This window comes from Nicotiana tabacum, unplaced genomic scaffold (assembly GCF_000715075.1).
Source record: "Nicotiana tabacum cultivar K326 unplaced genomic scaffold, ASM71507v2 Un00045, whole genome shotgun sequence".
NCBI lineage: Eukaryota > Viridiplantae > Streptophyta > Magnoliopsida > Solanales > Solanaceae > Nicotiana > Nicotiana tabacum.
The window spans coordinates 119,982-140,119 of NW_027438283.1; positions in this window are offsets into that span (position 1 = coordinate 119,982).

Sequence of the window (20,138 nt, forward strand, 5' to 3'; positions counted from 1 at the left end):
TTGAATTACAACCCAAAGACATATCATTTTAATACACATATCATTATTGCATTGGCTCCCTAGGCCATACATGTGATTCTTCTTTCATGGCACAATGGTTGTATTTCATATTCCACACTTTCATTTCTTCTCTCTCATGGATCATCATCATAAATATCAACAAATAGAATATTTCGGAAATCACAACTTTAGGTTCATTAGTAATGAAGACTTTAAACACAATGGTTTTCTTTCCAAGAAATGGGGTAAAATGATTGGCAATCGAAGCACAAGCTAAAATCATAAACAAGTAACACATCATTTATTCTTGAAATACTTTTCCCCAAAAAGGGTAATGCGCAATTTCCACTCACGAATATGTAAGAATGCAAAACAAATTGAATATACTTACAAAATATAGCATTATCTAAAACATCCACATATGGGCATCATTTGAGTTCATAAGCTTTTAGGCAATTCTATTTTCAAAGTCAATTTTAGAACAGTTGAATCAAAGCTCATTTCATAATCTTTCTCACATCATTTCATTTCATTGGCACCATTGGCCATAAGTATAACTTTCAGTCTTGGCACGTTGGCCACACTTTATGTCCCCAAGTCACTTATTTCACTTCCAACCATCTTTATAGATTATCAACAATAAGACATTTCCAATCAATACTTTAGGTACACATATGAGAAATTAAGAGTCTTAAGCATATTGAGTTTTCTCACACAATTTGGCATCATAACCTTCATTTGAATTACAACCCAAAGACATATCATTTTAATACACATATCATTATTGCATTGGCTCCCTAGGCCATACATGTGATTCTTTTTTCATGGCACAATGGTTGTATTTCATATTCCACACTTTCATTTCTTCTCTCTCATGGATCATCATCATAAATAACAACAAATAGAATATTCCGAAAATCACAACTTTAGGTTCATTAGTAATGAAGACTTTAAACACAATGGTTTTCTTTCCAAGAAATGGGGTAAAATGATTGGCAATCGAAGCACGAGCTAAAATCATAAACAAGTAACACATCATTTATTCTTGAAATACTTTTCCCCAAAAAGGGCAATGCACAATTTCCACTCACTAATATGTAAGAATGCAAAACACATTGAATATACTTACAAAACATAACATTAGATAAAACAACCACATATGGGCATCACTTGAATTCATAAGCTGTTAGGCAATTCTATTTTCAAAGTTAATTTTAGAACAATTGAATCAAATCGCATTTCATAATCTTTCTCACATCATTTCATTTCATTGGCACCATTGGCCATAAGTATAACTTTCAGTCTTGGCACGTTGGCCACACTTTATGTCCCCAAGTCACTTATTTCACTTCCAACCATCTTTATAGATTATCAACAATAAGACATTTCCAATCAATACTTTAGGTACACATATGAGCAATTAAGAGTATTAAGCTTATTGAGTTTTCTCACACATTTTGGCATCATAACCTTTATTTTAATTACAACCGAAAGACATATCATTTTAATACACATATCATTATTGCATTGGCTCCCTCGGCCATACATGTGATTCTTCTTTCATGGCACAATGGTTGTATTTCATATTCCATACTTTCATTTCTTCTCTCTCATGGATCATCATCATAAATAACAACAAATAGAATATTCCGAAAATCACAACTTTAGGTTCATTAGTAATGAAGACTTTAAACACAATGGTTTTCTTTCCAAGAAATGGGGTAAAATGATTGGCAATCGAAGCACAAGCTAAAATCATAAACAAGTAACACATCATTTATTCTTGAAATACTTTTCCCCAAAAAGGGCAATGCACAATTTCCACTCACTAATATGTAAGAATGCAAAACACATTGAATATACTTACAAAACATAACATTAGATAAAACAACCACATATGGGCATCACTTGAATTCATAAGCTGTTAGGCAATTCTATTTTCAAAGTTAATTTTAGAACAATTGAATCAAATCGCATTTCATAATCTTTCTCACATCATTTCATTTCATTGGCACCATTGGCCATAAGTATAACTTTCAGTCTTGGCACGTTGGCCACACTTTATGTCCCCAAGTCACTTATTTCACTTCCAACCATCTTTATAGATTATCAACAATAAGACATTTCCAATCAATACTTTAGGTACACATATGAGCAATTAAGAGTATTAAGCATATTGAGTTTTCTCACACAATTTGGCATCATAACCTTCATTTTAATTACAACCCAAAGACATATCATTTTAATACACATATCATTATTGCATTGGCTCCCTCGGCCATACATGTGATTCTTCTTTCATGGCACAATGGTTGTATTTCATATTCCACACTTTCATTTCTTCTCTCTCATGGATCATCATCATAAATATCAACAAATAGAATATTCCGGAAATCACAACTTTAGGTTCATTAGTAATGTAGACTTTAAACACAATGGATTTCTTTCCAAGAAATGGGGTAAAATGATTGGCAATCGAAGCACAAGCTAAAATCATAAACAAGTAACACATCATTTATTCTTGAAATACTTTTTCCCAAAAAGGGCAATGCACAATTTCCACTCACGAATATGTAAGAATGCAAAACACATTGAATATACTTACAAAATATAGCATTATCTAAAACAACCACATATGGGCATCATTTGAGTTCATAAGCTTTTAGGCAATTCTATTTTCAAAGTCAATTTTAGAACAGTTGAATCAAAGCTCATTTCATAATCTTTCTCACATCATTTCATTTCATTGGCACCATTGGCCATAAGTATAACTTTCAGTCTTGGCACGCTGGCCACACTTTATGTCCCCAAGTCACTTATTTCACTTCCAACCATCTTTATAGATTATCAACAATAAGACATTTCCAATTAATACTTTCAGTACACATATGAGCAATTAAGAGTATTAAGCATATTGAGTTTTCTCACACAATTTGGCATCATAACCTTCATTTTAATTACAACCCAAAGACATATCATTTTAATACACATATCATTATTGCATTGGCTCCCTCGGCCATACATGTGATTCTTCTTTCATGGCACAATGGTTGTATTTCATATTCCACACTTTCATTTCTTCTCTCTCATGGATCATCATCATAAATATCAACAAATAGAATATTCCGGAAATCACAACTTTAGGTTCATTAGTAATGTAGACTTTAAACACAATGGATTTCTTTCCAAGAAATGGGGTAAAATGATTGGCAATCGAAGCACAAGCTAAAATCATAAACAAGTAACACATCATTTATTCTTGAAATACTTTTTCCCAAAAAGGGCAATGCACAATTTCCACTCACGAATATGTAAGAATGCAAAACACATTGAATATACTTACAAAATATAGCATTATCTAAAACAACCACATATGGGCATCATTTGAGTTCATAAGCTTTTAGGCAATTCTATTTTCAAAGTCAATTTTAGAACAGTTGAATCAAAGCTCATTTCATAATCTTTCTCACATCATTTCATTTCATTGGCACCATTGGCCATAAGTATAACTTTCAGTCTTGGCACGCTGGCCACACTTTATGTCCCCAAGTCACTTATTTCACTTCCAACCATCTTTATAGATTATCAACAATAAGACATTTCCAATCAATACTTTCAGTACACATATGAGCAATTAAGAGTATTAAGCTTATTGAGTTTTCTCACACATTTTGGCATCATAACCTTTATTTTAATTACAACCGAAAGACATATCATTTTAATACACATATCATTATTGCATTGGCTCCCTCGGCCATACATGTGATTCTTCTTTCATGGCACAATGGTTGTATTTCATATTCCATACTTTCATTTCTTCTCTCTCATGGATCATCATCATAAATATCAACAAATAGAATATTTCGGAAATCACAACTTTAGGTTCATTAGTAATGTAGACTTTAAACTCAATGGATTTATTTCCAAGAAATGGGGTAAAATGATTGGCAATCGAAGCACAAGCTAAGATCATAAACAAGTAACACATCATTTATTCTTGAAATACTTTTCCCCAAAAAGGGCAATGCACAATTTCCACTAACGAATATGTAAGAATGCAAAACACATTGAATATACTTAAAAAATATAGCATTATCTAAAACAACCACATATGGGCATCATTTGAGTTAATAAGCGTTTAGGCAATTCTATTTTCAAAGTCAATTTTAGAACAGTTGAATCAAAAGCTCATTTCATAATCTTTCTCACATCATTTCATTTCATTGGCAACATTAGCCATAAGTATAACTTTCAGTCTTGGCACGTTGGCCAAACTTTTTGTCCCCAAGTCACTTATTTCACTTCCAACCATCTTTATAGATTATCAACAATAAGACATTTCCAATCAATATTTTCGGTATACATATGAGAAATTAAGAGTCTTAAGCATATTGAGTTTTCTCATACAATTTGGCATCATAACCTTCATTTGAATTACAACCCAAAGACATATCATTTTAATACACATATCTTTATTGCATTGGCTCCCTAGGCCATACATGTGATTCTTGTTTCATGGCACAATGGTTGTATTTCATATTCAACACTTTCATTTCTTCTCTCTCATGGATCATCATCATAAATATCAACAAATAGAATATTCCGAAAATCACAACTTTAGTTTCATTAGTAAGGTAGACTTTAAACACAATGGATTTCTTTCCAAGAAATGGGGTAAAATGATTGGCAATCGAAGCACAAGCTAAAATCATAAACAAGTAACACATCATTTATTCTTGAAATACTTTTCCCCAAAAAGGGCGATGCACAATTTCCACTCACGAATATGTAAGAATGCAAAACACATTGAATATAATTACAAAATATAACATTAGATAAAACAACCACATATGGGCATCACTTGAATTCATAAGCTGTTAGGCAATTCTATTTTCAAAGTCAATTTTAGAACAATTGAATCAAATCGCATTTCATAATCTTTCTCACATCATTTCATTTCATTGGCACCATTGGCCATAAGTATAACTTTCAGTCTTGGCACGTTGGCCACACTTTATGTCCCCAAGTCACTTATTTCACTTCCAACCATCTTTATAGATTATCAACAATAAGACATTTCCAATCAATACTTTAGGTACACATATGAGCAATTAAGAGTCTTAAGCATATTGAGTTTTCTCACACAATTTGGCATCATAACCTTCATTTGAATTACAACCCAAAGACATATCATTTTAATACACATATCATTATTGCATTGGCTCCCTAGGCCATACATGTGATTCTTCTTTCATGGCACAATGGTTGTATTTCATATTCCACACTTTCATTTCTTCTCTCTCATGGATCATCATCATAAATATCAACAAATAGAATATTCCGGAAATCACAACTTTAGGTTCATTAGTAATGTAGACTTTAAACACAATGGATTTCTTTCCAAGAAATGGGGTAAAATGATTGGCAATCGAAGCACAAGCTAAAATCATAAACAAGTAACACATCATTTATTTTTGAAATACTTTTTCCCAAAAAGGGCAATGCACAATTTCCACTCACGAATATGTAAGAATGCAAAACACATTGAATATACTTACAAAATATAGCATTATCTAAAACAACCACATATGGGCATCATTTGAGTTCATAAGCTTTTAGGCAATTCTATTTTCAAAGTCAATTTTAGAACAGTTGAATCAAAGCTCATTTCATAATCTTTCTCACATCATTTCATTTCATTGGCACCATTGGCCATAAGTATAACTTTCAGTCTTGGCACGCTGTCTACACTTTATGTCCCCAAGTCACTTATTTCACTTCCAACCATCTTTATAGATTATCAACAATAAGACATTTCCAATTAATACTTTCAGTACACATATGAGAAATTAAGAGTCTCAAGCATCTTGAGTTTTCTCACACAATTTGGCATCATAACCTTCATTTGAATTACAACTCAAAGACATATCATTTTAATACATATATCATTATTGCATGGGGTCCCTAGGCCATTCATGTGATTCTTCGTTCATGGCACAATGGTTGTATTTCATATTCCACATTTTCATTTCTTCTCTCTCATGGATCATCATCATAAATATCAACAAATAGAATATTTCGAAAATCACAACTTTAGGTTCATTAGTAATGAAGACTTTAAACACAATGGATTTCTTTCCAAGAAATGGGGTAAGATGATTGGCAATCGAAGTACAAGCTAAAATCATAAACAAGTAACACATCATTTATTCTTGAAATACACGAATATGTAAGAATGCAAAACACATTGAATATACTTACAAAATATAGCATTATCTAAAACAACCACATATGGGCATCATTTGAGGTCATAAGATTTTAGGCAATTCTATTTTTATAGTCAATTTTAGAACAGTTGAATCAAAGCTCATTTCATAATCTTTCTCACATCATTTCATTTCATTTCATTGGCACCATTGGCCATAAGTATAACTTTCAGTCTTGGCACGTTGGCCACACTTTATGTCCCCAAGTAACTTATTTCACTTCCAACCATCTTTATAGATTATCAACAATAAGACATTTCCAATTAATACTTTCAGTACACATATGAGAAATTAAGAGTCTCAAACATCTTGAGTTTTCTCACACAATTTGGCATCATAACCTTCATTTGAATTACAACTCAAAGACATATAATTTTAATACATATATCATTATTGCATGGAGTCCCTAGGCCATTCATGTGATTCTTCTTTCATGGCACAATGGTTGTATTTCATATTCCACATTTTCATTTCTTCTCTCTCATGGATCATCATCATAAATATCAACAAATAGAATATTTCGAAAATCACAACTTTAGGTTCATTAGTAATGAAGACTTTAAACACAATGGATTTCTTTCCAAGAAATGGGGTAAGATGATTGGCAATCGAAGTACAAGCTAAAATCATAAACAAGTAACACATCATTTATTCTTGAAATACACGAATATGTAAGAATGCAAAACACATTGAATATACTTACAAAATATAGCATTATCTAAAACAACCACATATGTGCATCATTTGAGTTCATAAGCTTTTAGGCAATTCTATTTTTAAAGTCAATTTTAGAACAGTTGAATCAAAGCTCATTTCATAATCTTTCTCACATCATTTCATTTCATTTCATTGGCACCATTGGCCATAAGTATAACTTTCAGTCTTGGCACGTTGGCCACACTTTATGTCCCCAAGTCACTTATTTCACTTCCAACCATCTTTATATATCATCAACAATAAGACATTTCAATCAATACTTTCGATACACATATGAGAAATTAAGAGTCTTAAGCATATTGAGTTTTCTCACACAATTTGGTATCATAACCTTCATTTGAATTACAACCCAAAGACATATCATTTTAATACATATATCATTATTGCATGGGGTCCCTAGGCCATTCATGTGATTCTTCTTTCATGGCACAATGGTTGTATTTCATATTCCACACTTTCAGTTCTTCTCTCTCATGGATCATCATCATAAATATCAACAAATAGAATATTCCGAAAATCACAACTTTAGGTTCATTAGTAATGTAGACTTTAAACACAATGGATTTCTTTCCAAGAAATGGGGTAAGATGATTGGCAATCGAAGTACAAGCTAAAATCATAAACAAGTAACAAATCATTTATTCTTGAAATACACGAATATGTAAGAATGCAAAACACATTGAATATACTTACAAAATATAGCATTATCTAAAACAACCACATATGGGCATCATTTGAGTTCATAAGCTTTTAGGCAATTCTATTTTTAAAGTCAATTTTAGAACAGTTGAATCAAAGCTCATTTCATAATCTTTCTCACATCATTTCATTTCATTTCATTGGCATCATTGGCCATAAGTATAACTTTCAGTCTTGGCACGTTGGCCACACTTTATGTCCCTAAGTCACTTATTTCACTTCCAACCATCTTTATAGATTATCAATAATAAGACATTTCCAATCAATACTTTCGGTACACATATGAGAAACTAAGTGTCTTGAGGATATTGAGTTTTCTCACACAATTTGGCATCATAACCTTCATTTGAATTACAACCCAAAGACATATAATTTTAATACATATATCATTATTGCATGGGGTCCCTAGGCCATTCATGTGATTCTTCTTTCATGGCACAATGGTTGTATTTCATATTCCACACTTTCAGTTCTTCTCTCACATGGATCATCATCATAAATATCAACAAATAGAATATTCCGGAAATCACAACTTTAGGTTCATTAGTAATGTAGACTTTAAACACAATGGATTTCTTTCCAAGAAATTGGGTAAAATGATTGGCAATCGAAGCACAAGCTAAAATCATAAACAAGTAACACATCATTTATTATTCATTTACTTTTTCCCAAAAAGGGCAATGCACAATTTACACTCACGAATATGTAGGAATGCAAAACACATTGAATATACTTACAAAACATAGCATTAGCTAAAACAACCACATATGGGTATCACTTGAGTTCATAAGCTTTTAGGCAATTGTATTTTCAAAGTCAATTTTAGAACAGTTGAATCAAAGCTCATTTCATAATCTTTCTCACATCATTTCATTTCATTGGCACCATTGGTCATAAGTATAACTTTCAGTCTTGGCACGTTGGCCACACTTTATGTCCCCAAGTCACTTATTTCACTTCCAACCATCTTTATAGATTATCAACAATAAGACATTTCCAATCAATACTTTAGGTACACATATGAGCAATTAAGATTCTTAAGCATATTGAGTTTTCTCACACAATTTAGCATCATAACCTTCATTTGATTTACAACCCAAAGACATATCATTTTAATACACATGTCATTCTTGAACACATTCCCGTAAGATAACATAATGTGATAGGAACATTCGGAACACGTTTTGAATACATAATTCTCGACACTTTGCTTATTTGGGACAATCGAATTTATTGGGAACAACCCGGAACATTGAATAAGGAACTTGAGACAACCATACTTGAAACTTACGGGAACATCATTGAATTCTATTCTAAGAGAGTACTTTAGCCAACATACCTCACTTTGAGATTTCCTTTAATTACTACAACATTCCGAAAATTCTAGAAATCCCAATCTATTTTGAGACATAAAATTGAACACGAATTATGAAGATATTCATGGTTTCAGCTCATTTGAGCATTTTATCAAACACTAGGTGTGCAAATTTGGCTACAAGGTTCTTCTACGAGATTTGCTTCATTCCACAACCCAATCTTTACTTATTTGTGCTCAAAAATATTCCCACAACCCTTATTGGAACAAGCATATATACATAATACTCTTACACCCAAGAATCATACTCCCAATCACCAATCGTTTACCCCAAACTCGAAATTGAAGACTAGGGGTTTGAATCTTACCTCTTAGATGAAGATCTTGTGATTAGCTTCCTTGATTCCTGAATATTGGTGCAGGATTGGATGATTAGAATGTTTGGTTCCCTCTTCTCCCTCTAAAATGCCCTTACCTCTCTCTAAACTCCTCAGAAAAACACCCCAAAATAAGCCCCAAAGGCTACTTATCAAAATGGGGCCATGTTATGAAAATAGAAAAATTAACCCTCCCAAATTAGGTCTGCGGTCGCATAATGGATCGCAGAATGGGTGTGCAGGTCGCACAATGCACCACAGAATCGATGTCCAAAACCGGGCTACGCTGGCCAGGTATACGATTCGTTTTGCGATCGCATAACCACTTTTGCGATTGCTGAATTGGCCGCAGAATCACCTTATGCCAGCATTTGGTAATTTGGTCATAACTTCTTGTAGGAGTGTTCAAATGACAAACGCTTTGAAGAATTAGAAACTAGACACAAAGAGCTTTCCTTTGATAAGTAATACACCATATAACATTTCATATCATGATAGTTATGCTCGTTTGAAGTTAGGTCTTGTGCGAACTCACTTGAAACTTTATTCCATCATATAAGTTTCAACTTGACCTAGCCTTAGGGCTCTTCTTAGACCATAAACCATTCGTAATGCACCTCATACATATATTATCATGATCAATTGATATCATTCATATAATATTCCTTGTCTGCACACAAAATAATATAATTAGAGCGCATCAACTTTCTTAATATCGCTTAAGTACTTCAAAATTTTTTGGGGTGTTACATTGACTCTTATTAATCCCTTTAGGATTAATACTAAATGAAAACGGCTTGACTGTGATCATTATTCTGGTTACTATATTGGGACTTACATTGTCTTTACTACATCCTTAATTACAATATTTGTTACAGTCTTATTGGGCCTCATATTGGCTCTATCATTGTCACGACCTAGAACTATAATAGGTCGTGATGGCAAGCCCACACGTGATCCTCCACTTTAATTATTCCTTTTTAATTTTTAAAAATAGTAGTTTCCTTAAATACACCAAATAAAAGTAAAATATCATACAACCGTACCTACTTATTTCTCAAAAATATCAAGTATGAATAATACATAAACCACAGTGATAGTAATTATAAGTACAATAATGCATAAAGGCTAGAAGCCCCCAAAACCCGGTGCCACAAATGCATGAGCAATCTAGAAAATATACATACTACTACAACTACTGTTCGAAGTAAAATAGACAGGAACAGTAAACAAGGTACAAGGAGACTCTGGTGCTGTAGATTGAAGCAAGGCAAGCAACTCACCACTAAGTCTTTGTGGTATTGCATCTACGCGCCTGTGTGACCACATGAAGTGCCTATCTCAGTACCTGCACATTCAGTGCAGAATTGTAGCATGAGTATGTAAAACAAGTCGTACCTAGTAAGTATCTAGTCTAACCTCGAAGAAGTAGTAACGAGGTGTCGACTTGACACTTTCTAGTTGTCAAACAATAATAAAATACCTAAAGTAGACATGGAGGGTGTACAAGTAGCAATAAAACAGATAAAATATTAATAGTAATTTTCCAACGTGGATCTATAACAAATCATTATAATGTCATAACTGACCTTGAAGGCACGAACTCAGCTATTACCAAAAACCATATCTGATCTCAAGTATTAAGCATGAGTCTGGCGAGGCAAATAACCTGATCCTATAGGAAATGTGATACTCAATACTGTCGAAGTGAACGACCTGATCCTATAAGAATAATGTTACCATACTGCAGTGGTGAACGACCTGATCCTATAAGAATAATGTTACCATACTGCAGTGGTGAACGACCCGATCTCATAAAAGTAATTTACAACAGTGTCGATGCGAAGGCCCCGATCCCATATGAGTAGAGAAACTACCTCGCTCGCAGAACTACATGTGATTCGAGAAGACACGAATCTATAGCTCAAAAAGTATTTCACAATTTTCCAAAGTAAGAGGCTCAATCAATATTTTTATTCTAACCTCAATACCAGTTTTAAATTAAGGAAATCAAGTACGTAGGGTAAATACAACATGATGTGAATCTAAGTCTACCCGACATAAAATAAATATAGCTACGTACGGACTATCGTCACCTCATGCATACATATCTCCCCACAACAAGTAGCACACAACAATTAATACACCTAATGGGATAAATTCCCTCTTACAAGGTTATTCAAGTTACCTCGCTTCCAAGTTCACTATCCGGCTCTTTAACCTCACTAGAATTCCTAAAATGACGCCGAGCAATCCTAAACTAATCAAAACTCATATGAACTGATCAATATATACTCAAAAGTGCATAATTAAACTATTAAACTAATTTTCCAACCAAATTCGGAAAGTCCATAAAAGTCACCCCTGGGCCAACGTACCCGAATTCTAAATATTTTCAAAGATAATTATTACCCATGACCTCACGAACTGAAATATATAATTTATTCCCAATTCCATAATAAATTTCATGGTAAAATCTCATTTTTACCAAACCCTAGGTTTCCAGCTAAATCCCACAATTTTCACTAATGTTCATGCTAAAATCTACCTATAATTCATGTTTTTAACTAAAAAATGGTTATAATTCACTTACCTTGTGGTGCTTGATGAATATCATCTCAAACGAGCTCTCAAGATGGGCCAAGCCAAGTTAAAATGAAAGAAAATGAGCCAAATCCTGTATTAAAATTAAATCTGCCCAGGATCGCTCTTCTTCGCGATCGCGGAAAAAGCCTCGCGATCGCGAAGGCAAACTTATCCTAGCTACCCAGGTACCCTTCGTGTTCACAAATTTTTTGTTAACATTCATGATGCCCAGCTAACCCTTCCCTTCGCGTTCGCATTCAAATAGTAGTGTACACGAAAGCCTTATGCCTCTCACCCCATTCCACTCCTAGCCTCTTTCGTGTTCGCATTCGCATTCGCGTTCGATTATGCTCCATGTGGTCCAAAATACATCCGAGCAACCCAGGACACCGTCCAAATGCATTTACAAGTCCATAAACATGTTGTGGACTTACTCGAAGCCTCAGAACATATAAAACAACACCAGAATCAAGAATCGCACCTCCAAACCTCATTTATCAACTTCTAAGCTTCAAACTCAATTCAACTAACTCCAAACACGTCGAACCATACTTAGACGACTCGGAATGACACAAAATTTATGAACAACTCATAAGTCACAACACGAACCTATTCTAAGGCTCGGAATCCCAAACTGACATCAATAACACAAAAATCCACTTTAAGTCAATTTTAGTAAATTCTAAAACATTCACAATGCCAACTTTCAACAATAGGCGCCGAAACGCTTCTGGCCCACCCGAACACAATCCGAACATATGCCCAAGTCCAAATTCTTCATAAAAATGTATTGGAACCTTCAAATCCCGACTTGGAGCCATCTCGTTGCTAGACTGATAACTGTTGTTATAAGAAAACTCAGCCAAAGACAAGAATCGATGCCACTGCCCTCCGAAGGTAATAGCCTATGCTCTGAGTATATCCTCTAGAATATGAACTGTGTGCTTCAACTGCCCGTTGATTTGCAGATGAAAAGTTGTGCTGAGCTCTACTCGGGTACCCAACTCACGCTGTACTGCTCTCCAGAAATGTGAAGTGAAGTGAGTGCCTCTCTTAGAAATGGTGGAATTAGGCACACCATGAAGCCGGATAATATCCTAAATATAAATTTGGGCCAACCTCTCTGAAGAGTATGTAGTCACCACCAGAATAAATTGTGCATACTTGTTTAGTCTGTCGATAATGACCCAAATAGCATCGAACTCCTCAACGTCTGCGGCAACCCAACTACGCAATACACAGTGATGCCTCCCACTCCTACTCCGGTGTAACAATTTTATGAAGTAGGCCACCTGGCCTCTAGTGCTCAAACATAACCTGCTGCCTCAAGTCACGATACATTTTCGTAGAACCTGAATGAATAGAATACCGCGAACTGTGTGCCTCTTCTTGAATAACCCCCCTCAGACCATCAACATTAGGAACACATAAACGACCATGGAGTCGTAAAACACCATCATTATCGATAGTAGCCTCTTTGACAGCACCCCATAGCAATGTCTCTCTAAGGACTTGCAAGTGTGGGTCATCATACTGACGATCCTTAATCCGCTTGAATAAAAAAGACTGAGCGACAACACATGCAAGAACTTGACTGGGCTCAGAAATATCCAGCCTCAAAAGTTGGTTGGCTAAGGACTGGATGTCCAAAGCCAATGGCCTCTCCATTGCTGAAATGAAGGCCAAACTGCCCATACTCTCAACTTTCCTACTCAAGGCATCCGCGACCACATTCCCCTTGCCTCGATGATAGAGGATAGTAATATCATAATCCTTCAGTAACTCAAGCTACCTACACTACCTCAGATTAAGATCCCATTACCTAACTGCGATGATCGGTGTAAACATCGCAAGAGACCCCTTCACGATAATACCTCCAAATCTTGAGGGCATGAACTATCGCAGACAACTCCAAATCACGCACGGGGTAATTCTTCTTGTGGGGATTTAGTTGACGTGAAGCATATGCAATAACTCGCCCCTCCTGAATTGATACACAACCCAAGCAAATGCGTGAAGCATCGGAATACACACTATATATCCCTGATTCAGAAGGCAACACTAACACCGACGTTGTAGTCAATGCAGACTTGAGCTTCTGAAAGCTTGCCTCGCAATCACCAGACCATTTGAACGGAGCACCCTTCTAGGTTAATCTAGTCAAAGGAGCTACAATAAATGACAAGATATCCACAAACCAACGATAATAACCTACTAACCCCAAGAAACTCGTAATCTTGGTCGATAACCACAAACCAACGATAATAACCTGAATCTTCCTTGGAACCACCTTAATACTCTCACTAGATACAACATACTCCTCCAATAAAGCTACAAAATCTAACCAGAACTCGCACATGGAGAACTTAGCATATAGCTTGTGTTCTCGAAAGGTCTAAATCACTAACCTTAAATGATTCTCATGCTCCTCTATACTATGCGAGTAGATAAATGTGTCATCAATGAAGACGATGACAAAGGAGTCAAGATATGGCCTGAACACCGGATTCATCAAATCCATAAACGCCGTTGGGGAGTTAGTTAAGACAAAAGACATCACTAAAAATCCATGGGGCCCATATCAGGTCAAGAAAGCCGTCTTCGGAACATCCGAAGCACGAATCTCCAGCTGATGATAACCAAATCTCAAATAGATCTTTGAGGACACTCTAGTACCCTATAACTGATCAAATAAATCATCAATGTGTGGCAATAGGTACTTATTCTTGATGGTGTTTTTGTTCAACTTACTGTGATCCAATGCACATCCGAATACTCTCATCCTTGCTCTTCACAAATAACTCAGGTACGCCATAAGGCGACACTCTTGCCTAGATGAACCATTTCTCGGGAAATTCTCGAAGCTTCTCTTTTAATTGCCTCAACTCCTTTGGAGCCATGCGGTAAGGTGAAGTAGATATAGGCTGGGTGCCTGGCACCAAATCAATGTTGAAATCCATATCTTAATCCGGCGGCATACCTGGTACGTTAGCAGGAAATACATCGAAAAATGCTCGTACCATCGGCACTAAATCTATCACGGGAGTCTTTGTAGTAGTATCCCGAACAAAGGCCAAACTGGCCAAACAACCCTTCTTGGCCATATATCGAGCCTTTAAGAAAGAAATAACCCAACTAGAAGTACCAACAAACGAACCCCTCTACTCTAATCTGGGCAACTCAGGCATCGCCAAGGTAATATTCCTGGCATGGAAATCAAGAATGGCATGTTAAGGAAACAATCCGTTTGTGCCCAAGATAACCTCGAAAACAACCATATCGAGCAAAAGAAGATCTGCTCTGGTCTCGTAACCATAGAAAGTCACTACACATAACAGGTAAACCCGATCTACAATAATAGAATTACCCATTGGCATGGACATATATAGGACCACCCAAGTACTAACGAGAGAAATCCAGATAAGGAGAAAATAAAGAAAAAACATAGGAATAAGTAGACCTTGGATCAAATAGTACCTGTGATCACTTCATCGGAGGAGACTCCATCTGGCCAGGCTAAGAAAGCATAGTATTCAGCTGGAGCGCCACTTGATTGGCCTCCACCTTTAGGGAGACCCCTACCCACCTGCCCTCTACCTTTGGTCGGCCGAGTGGGAAGTGTGGTAGCTAGTTCGGTAATTATGGACCGTTGGTCCTGCTGCATTGCCTTGCCCCGTAGTCTGGGACAAAACCTCTTCACGTGGCTTAACTACCCACAATTAAAACAACCCCTCAAAGTAAAGAACTTCTCACCCAAAGTCTTACCCTGATGGCCTGAATAGCCACTGGAGGAACCCTGGATAGCTGGCGGATGGTAAGTACTCTCTGGAATAGCATTGAAGTAGGGTCGTGCTAGAGCACTCCGAGCAGGTTGTGGTGCTAGATGCATGTGCCTGCTAGACTGGCCCCTTATGAACTGACCTCTTCCCCCAAATGAGGCTTCACTGAATCTACTAAAATGTCGAGTTTGCTTATCCCTCGATGCAAACTCTCCGCTGGGGTTATGGATACGCTAGATCCATCGAGCTTTATCTATAACCCGACGAAAGGAAGTCCCCATATCTGCCTCACAGGCCATAGAAACCTAAATCTCAGGGTGCAGACCTGTAATAAACATCTGCAGCCTCTCTATATCCCACAATAGTTGCATGGAAAAATAAGTCAGTGAATATCTCTTCGTAGTCAGTCACATAAATATGACCCTAACAGAGCCACTCGAACTGACCCCGAAGATACTCTCTCTCTCTGAAGATAGTATGTACCTTTCCAATAACTGATGCATAAACTGATCCTATGTCAAGAGAGGTTAACCTGTTGGCCTGCAATGGAGGTAAGCCTACTAGCATCTGCGGGCCTTTCCCTCAAAATGAAATATGGTGAAGTCTACCCTATTAGACTCCAATAGTCCCATGTTACGTAGCGTTTCCTTGCAATGATCAATGAAATCATGTGGGTCCTATGACCGCTCACCCTCAAAGATTGGAGGATGAAGCTTAGTCCATCTGTCCAACCGCTTCTGCTGCTCAACGGTTGTGGCTGGGAACTAGCTAGACCCTGCCTGTAGGTAGTGCACCGTGTGTTTGATATACGATAGCAGTGTGCCCTGGAGCCTAAGTGGTAGGGGTCTGTGCTCCCCCTCCTGCCTGAGATGTTGCTGGGTCCGCCAGAAATAAACAAGCCTATGACATAGAATCCATGAACAACATCATACGACCCATGACATCATGAAATCCCGGTGAAGTCATGAAATTTGTGAATTCCAGCTCAGCTACAGGCACCTCATCCTGCTCCTCATTAATAGGATCCTCCACTGGATCCACTGGTTGTACAACAGGAACAACTCTAGGACTCCCTCATCCTCTAATAGGAGAGGGATCCTCCCCCAACCTCTGCCTCGACCTCAATCAACAGGGGGAGTAGCCCTTCTACCGCCGGGTACATCTACCGCGTGCGGTTTGACTATCTGTGAGAGAATAATAGAAGGATACTTAGCACAATATCAACTGTACGATAGGAGATGAAGAAAGAGTGTTTTCCTAACACACCCTAGCCTCTCGAAGATAAGTACGAACGTCTTCGCACTATTCCGCAAGACTATCTAGGATTGCTCAGCACTCGTGAGACCTATGTGAACCTGAAGCTCTGATACCAAACTGTCACCATAAAGAACCTATAATAGGTCATGATGGCACCTAACGCAGCTGTTAGGCAAGCCCAGATGTGATCCTCCAATTTAATTATTTCTTTTTAATTTCTAAAAACATAAGTTTCCTTAAATACACCGAATAAAAGCTAAATCTCTGCAACCGTACATACTTGTTTCTCCAAATTATTAAGTGTGAATAATACATAAACCACAGTGATAGTAATTATAAGTACAATAGTGCATAAATTCTAAAAGCCCCCAAAACTCGGTGCCACTGGTGCATGAGCAATCTAGAGAATATACAAACTACTACCACTATTGTCCGAAGTAAAATAGATAGGAACAGTAAACAAGGTAGAAGGAGAATCTGGTGCTGCAGATCGAAGCAAGGCAAGCGGCTCACCACTAAGTCTCTGTGGAAGTGCTTCTACACCCCCGTGTGACCACTGGAAGTACTTGTCTTAGTACCTGCACATTCAATGCATAAGTGTAGCATCAGTACGTAAAACAGCACGTACCTAGTAATTATCTAGTCTAACCTCGAAAAAGTAGTGACGAGGGGGCGACTTGACACTTACTAATGGTCAAACAGTAGTAAAATATATAAAGTAGACATGGAGGATGTACAACAAGTAGTAACGAAACACATAAAATATTAATAGTAATTTTCCAATATGGATCTATAACAAATCTATAAATTGTCACAATCGGCCTTGAAGACACAAACTTTATTGTTACTGTCGTTCCCCTTTTGCTCGCGAAAGCTGACTTCGAGTTTGAATACCGATTCGGAGTCGGATATGAGTGAAATTAGTATGGTTGAACTTGTAATTGGATGGGTTGTCGTATTTTATGAGTTTCGTCGGCTTTCAAGACGTGGGCCCCACGGGTGATTTTTTGGGCGTAATTTCAGATTTTGTGGAAAAGTATTAGTATTTTTATATGTAATTAATTCCTATAAATTTTGTGGACTGAATCAAATTAATTGTGACTAGATTCAAGCCGTTTGGAAGTTGATACACGCATAATGGAATTTCTGAAGCATCGCTTAGCTTGCTTGATATTGGATTTGGCTTGTTCGAGGTAAGTAACTCTTATAATCTTGGAGCTGAGGGTATGAACTCTGAATATATATATTATGAGAATTGTTGGGAGGTGATGCACATACTAAGCGATGGGCGTTCACTATAGAAATTGTAACATAATTGTTTCTATGGAATTTTATAGTTAACTAATCTTGGCATTTTCCATGCGGTTTTATGTGTTAAAGAAATTGAGCTGAAAAGCATATTAAAAATCATGTTGAGGCTATGTGCCAGTATTATGGGGACCCACAAAGGTCATATTGCTGTGAATTATTTGTTTTAAATTGAAAATTCATACTCAGTCATATTCATGTCATTAAATATCATATCTCGGTCTTTGTCGCTATTTATTGATTTATCTTATCATCATTTTGGGCTAGTTTCATGACATTCTGAGCCCGAGAGACTAGAGAGATTGATGACCGAGGGAGGCCGAGGGCCTAATTGTGAGGATATTTTTGGGATCGGACTGCACGCCGCAGCAGGCCATGTTGGCTATATTATATATATTTTGTGGATCGGGGTTGCCCTCCTGCAGCAAGCCTTATAGGCTTTATTATAGAACGTGAGTTGGTCGTGTGGATCCAGATATTATTATAGCATGTGAGTTGGCCGTGCGGATCCAGATATTATTATAACAAGTGAGTTGTCCGTGCGGATTATAGCGCTTGGGCTGAAGGAGCCCATACAGAGTTTGTACACACCCCCAGTGAGTGCAGTACCTATTGAGTGCGAGTGCCGAGTGCCGAGTGCTGAGTGATTGGGAGGCATGAGAGATGGTGAGGTATGCCCGAGGGGCTGTTTAAGAGTGATTGTGAGGTGAGCCCGAGGAGCTGTATACGAGTGATTATGAGGTCTACCCGAGGGGTTGTTTGTGATTTTATCACTGAGTTGCATTGCATTGGTATGCACACATGACATACAGAAATAGAGATGTATTTTCATCATGTTGTACAACATCACATCATTCATGATTTATCAAACATTGTGATAGATGGGCATAGTGATTCATTTGTTTTTACGCCGGTTATCTGGAAGGAAAATGAAACATCTCATTTATTATTAAAAGGATTTTTGGGATAAATTATTGTTTTCAAACTTATTCATATTTTTGGCAACTTCGGTAAATGATTTGGGTTTTCACTGATGTACTTGAAAGGAAGAATCATTACTTTTAAAATCGTGATTTAGCTGATCATTTTATTTCTAAGTTACTTCTTGTATTATTTGTTTTACATTGTTATGGACTGTTGTGGACTATTGGTTTTGGACTCAACCTTGGTGGAAGCTCGTCACTACATTCAACCTAAGTCTGGGTTTGTTACTTCCTCAATACATGTGGTCGGTTGTACTAATACTACACTTCTACACATTGCGTGCAGATGTTGGCTGTTGTTGTTGCTGTGCTCGATGGTTGCGGGATTTGAAGATGTACCTGCATTCCTGTCGTAGCTTCCTCTTGTTCATGGTAGCCTTAGATTTATAAAAGCTCTGTTTATGTACTATTCAAACACACTATGAATTTATTTCATTTCCGCCTTGTAAACTCTATTCTTAGAAGCTCATGATTTGTACTACCAGTTCTTGGGGATTGTATAAAATTAAGACCTTTATTTACTTAAATTGCTTTAATAATTATAATTTGAATTAGATAGTTGGTAATTGGCTTACCTAACGTGTTGGGTTAGGTGCCGTCATGACTAGTTGGATTTTGGGTCGTGACAGATCCGCCGGTATCAGAGCTATAGGTTCATAGGTTCTACAAGTCATGAGCAAGTTTCAAGTAGAGTCTTGCGGATCGGTGTGATGACGTCCATACTTATCTTCGAGAGGCTACATGGCATTTAGGATATATACTTCCCATCTTTCTTTCCTTATCATGCGAGATTAATTCAACTTGAGACATAACTCTTTGAATTCCTTCCACGTATTCGTATGCGCACATGA